The 5,000-nt window shown below is 37.4% G+C and overlaps 1 protein-coding gene across 1 annotated transcript in view; it reads left to right on the top strand.

Moving 5' to 3' along the window:
• LOC133540242 (CBY1-interacting BAR domain-containing protein 2-like) overlaps positions 1–5,000 on the top strand; it is a 30,358-nt gene that overhangs the window by 23,658 nt on the left and 1,700 nt on the right. The window lies entirely within an intron of this gene.

The raw sequence follows: 5,000 nt of genomic DNA, 5'->3' as shown, positions 1-5,000 counted from the left end.
ATTTGTCAACAACCAGTGGCCAACAAAAGTACCTCAGCCTTTAATTCTACTTTTGAGGAGAAACAGCACAGTATTCACTGATATGACCAAATCCAAACAACCTTCCCTAGTCATGGTGCAGGAAAAACACCTATGTCCTGATAGTTGCCAATTTGTTGACATCTAGTGGCCAACAAAAGTACCTCGGCCTTTAATCATACTTTTGAGGAGTTTGAGCACAGTATTCACTTGCATGACCAAATCAAAACAACCTTCCCTAGTCATGGTGCAGGGGAAAAAAAATCAACCAGCACAAAAATTTTACACATAACACAACCTGCTCATTTAACTTTGGGGATTTTATAAAATAAAACGTCCAATGAACATAAAAACAAAACAAAAAAACACCTATTTACAATCCCTGGTTGGAAATAACCTAATGTATATACTTGTTCTTATGCTATCTGAACTCACTATTTTCTCTGCTGGCTGTACATATCCTACTAAGTAAAACCTACGCTGTTTCAATGTCCATTTCTCTGTTGATGCAATTGTTGATGACTGAAGTACTGATATCAACCAAAGCTCCTCATCCCAATGTGAATAATTCAATGTATATACTATGATGATTAACTTGTGTGATGACTGTATTATGCTGATAGCAGTTTCATGAACGCCCTCCCAGCGCGGTAACAACACACAACAACAGCAGTCACATTTTCGTCTACCGTAAAGCAGTTCGTCTGCCGTAAACAGCAATTTTGTGACACTCCTAAACAGCACAATACTGCCATCTACTGTATATGCACCACAACACCTCCAGGCAACACCTCCAGGCAACACCTCCAGGCATCTTCAACCCTATATATTTGTACCATGAATTGATTAACGTGGACCCCGACTTTAACTGGTTGAAAAACTTATTGGGGTGTTACCATTTAGTGGTCAATTGTACGGAATATGTACTGAACTGTGCAATCTACTAATAAAAGTTTCCATCCACCCATCAATCAATCATGCATATGTCACAATAACATCTATGGCTTTTAGAGTGCAGTGCACAACTGCGCACACAACAGCTGTAAATATACTCCTCCCCTCTTCACCACGCCCCGCCAACAACCACGCCCCTCACCTCCCGAAATCGGAGGTCTCAAGGTTGGCAAGTATGCCTAAAGGCGACTGTGTAAACAGAGCGATGTCCCCATTAAGTAAGCATTGCCAGGACACACACGCACATGCACAGATCATTACAGTGGAATAAATGACACGCCACTAGTGAGTTTAAAGGCCTACTGAAAGCCACTACTAGCGACCATGCAGTCTGATAGTTTATATATCAATGATGAAATATTAACATTGCAACACATGCCAATACGGCCGCTTTAGTTTACTAAATTACAATTTTAATTTCTCTCGGAGTTTCTTGTTGAAAACGTCGCGGAATGATGACGCGGGTTTGTGACATCTTGGGTTGTAGCGCACATATTAGCCCAGCACCACACAGGGATAAAAGTAGTCTATTTTCATCGCATAATTACACAGTATTTTGGACATCTGTGTTGCTGAATATTTTGCAATTTGTTCAATTAATAACGGAGACGTCAAAGAAGAATGCTGTTGGTGGAAAAACGGTGTATTGCAGCTGCCTTTAGCACCGAGACACAGCCGGTGTTTTTTTGTTGTGTAGCTTTAACACAGAGCGGTCAAGCGAACATGTTTCTCTACGTCAACCGGCAAGTTTTTGGATGGGAAAATTGTGATATTAAGTCGGCTCTTACCGGAGACGTCAGTGGATTATGGGTGTAGGAGCCTGGATGCTGTTTAAGTTCATTTACATTTTATGAAAGGTGCTTTGTGTTTATTCAGCCAAAAGGGGACTATTTACTTTATTTGCATGATAAAAAAAATGTATACAGTATATTGAATGCTTAGAGTAATTATATAAAGCTCACTTTAATTGTAATTATTACATTTGTCAAAATTATTTGATGACGTAACTGTTTTAATTGCATATATGGCAGAAGGATCTGTGTGGCAGAGTTTTTTTTTTGGGACGCAAGGTGTTATGGGTAATGACAGTTTTTTGACCTCACTCATACTTATTCTCAGAGGTGGGTAGTAACGCGCTACATTTACTCCGTTACATCTACTTGAGTAACTTTTGAGATAAATTGTACTTCTAAGAGTATTTTTTATGCAACATACTTTTACTTTTACTTGAGTATATTTATAGAGAGGAAACGCTACTTTTACTCCGTTCCATTTATCTACAATCAGCTCGTTACTCGCTCCTTTTTTTTAATCAATCTGTTAATGCACGTTTTGTTTGTTTTGATTTTGTCAGACACGCATTCAAAGTAGGAACTATGCATGCCTGTGTTTCACCAATCACATGCAGTCACTGGTGACGTTGGACCAATCAAACAAAACCAGGCGGTCACATGACCGTCACACGTCAAATCCAACCTAAAAAAAGTGTAAAAACTTATTGGAGTGTTACCATTTAGTGGTCAATTGTACGGAATATGTACTGTACTGTGCAATCTACTAATAAAACTTTCAATCAATCAATCAAAAGTGTAAAGGAAAAAAGACACTTTTTATTTCAACCGTACTTCCAGTCAAAAGCCTAAAGACTGATCGCACAGTTCCTGTCTTCACAATAAAAGCGCCGCTTCATCGCGCCTGCGCTAACAAAATAAAAGTCTCCGAAAACCAGCGCAAACAAGCTAGCAAGATACAGAGTTTGCCGCCAATGTATTTCTTGTAAAGTGTATAAAAACAAATATGGAAGCTGGACAAATAAGATGCCAAAAACCAACGCCTTTCATGTGGTATTAGACAGAAAGGAGGAATTTTTTTCTCCTCCATTTGAAAACGTGGACATTATCAGCACTATACTGTCTGATTCCAATCAATGCAAGTCATCAGAATCAGGTAATACACCAACTTATATTCTTGTCTTCATGAAAGATAGGAATCTATGTGTTAAACATGCATGTATATTCATTAAAACACCTTTAACATTTCAACAAAATATATATATATATATATATATATATATATATATATATATATATATATATGATATGTGTGTGTATGTATATATGAGGTAGATCACCTCGACTTGGTCATTTATTAAGTAATTGATTAACATTGAAAAACTTATTGGGGTGTTACCATTTAGTGTTCAATTGTACATAATATGTACTGTACTGTGCAATCTACTAATACAAGTTTCAATCAATCAATCAATCAATCAATCGAATGCCTACTGAGCCTATGGTGCTGTTAAGTTATTGTGGCTCAATTTGCCTTAATTTTTTTTATTTTAATGTATTATTATTTAATATATATTATTGTTTTAGTTGCTTAAGAGATATTCCTGGCTATGAATTTGCTCATTGCTATTTTCATGTTTTTGTGCATTACTTGTTGCCGTCATCATTAAACAAACAGGTTACTCATCAGTTACTCAGTACTTGAGTAGTTTTTTCACAACATACTTTTTACTTTTACTCAAGTAAATATTTGGATGACTACTCCTTACTTTTACTTGAGTAATACATCTCTAAAGTAACAGTACTCTTGATTACAATTTCTGGCTACTCTACCCACCTCTGCTTATTCTCATTCATACTTTTTCTAACTCGTACTGCAACAAACTCTCTTTATTTTGTCATTCATTTGTTCCCACATCGCGACTGTTTTATGTTTTGAATTATTAAGATCACAAGTAAACCATACAAACCAAGAAGAACGTCTGGAGTTTTGTTTTGTTGTCGCCGCAGCAAGCGGAGTGAATGTGATAGTAGAGGAGCGTCAAGCTAAGGCTACTTTAGGAATCTACAATGAGACTTCATGTAGCTGTCAAAAAGGCATCTGTGATCTTGGCTTCTCTCAGAGACACTGGCGTTACCGCAGCCATCCGACTTTCAGGTATGACTTTAGAATCTCACTAAAGCACTATTAAAACAATAAGCAGATAAGGGATTTTCCAGAATTATCCTAGTAAATGGGTCTAATTACATCTGAAACGCTACCACTGCCGTCGCCATTTTATTTTTTATTTTTTAGTGCTTTACTCTAACTTTCCTCATCCACAAATCTTTCATCGTCGCTCAAATTAATGGGGAACTCGTCGCTTTCTCGGTCCGAATTGCACTTGCTGCTGGTGGCTATGATTGTAAACAATGTTCAGATGTGAGGAGTCCTACAACCCGTGACGTCACGCGCACATCGTCTGCTACTTCCGGTACAGGCAAGGCTATTTTATTAGCGACCAAAAGTTGCGAACTTTATTGTTCTCTACTAAATCCTTTCAGCAAAAATATGGCAATATAGCGAAATGATCAAGTATGACACATCGAATGGTCCTGCTAGCCCCGTTTAAATAAGAAAATCTCATTTCAGTCGACCATTAAAGTGTAATAAATGACTAATGAGTTTAAAGCCACATACCTCTGCTCTCCTAAAAGGGTGTAAACTTGACGTGTGATATCCTCATTAAATGACCAGGTGTGAAGGACTTCGGACCAACTGCACTTAGTGACGAAACAAACACACTCACTTTAATAAATAACACTTCTGGCAACCATAGTATTATAATTATTACACACTTACTTTATTTAGTTGTCTGCTAGCACTGGCGAGATATCTGCTCCGCGCGTGATAGCGACTGTGGCGAAACTGCAGAGTCAAAACTGGCGTGTGACGTCACGATTGCCTGTTTTTTTTGTTTTGTTTTTTTTCTATTACAAGCCGCACCAACAAGGGAACATGGAAAAAGAAAATAAGTATTGTTTCTGTCACGTTCATGTTTCTCTTTAAGATGCTATCTTCAACTTGATGTGCTCCGATGATAAAGTTTTTTTTGAAGCGAAAGTGTGCGCAGAGCACATCGCCGTAACTTAACACTGGTATGTGACGTCATCACTGGAAAGGCGATAAATACAAGCATAAATATTGACAAAAACAAAAAAAAGTATATATATATATATATATATATATATATAAAT

The sequence above is a fragment of the Nerophis ophidion genome, linkage group LG21, assembly GCF_033978795.1.
Source record: "Nerophis ophidion isolate RoL-2023_Sa linkage group LG21, RoL_Noph_v1.0, whole genome shotgun sequence".
In the NCBI taxonomy this organism is placed as follows: domain Eukaryota; kingdom Metazoa; phylum Chordata; class Actinopteri; order Syngnathiformes; family Syngnathidae; genus Nerophis; species Nerophis ophidion.
The sequence above is the reverse complement of the archived record's forward strand: the minus strand, read 5'-3'. Positions and strand labels throughout refer to the sequence as shown.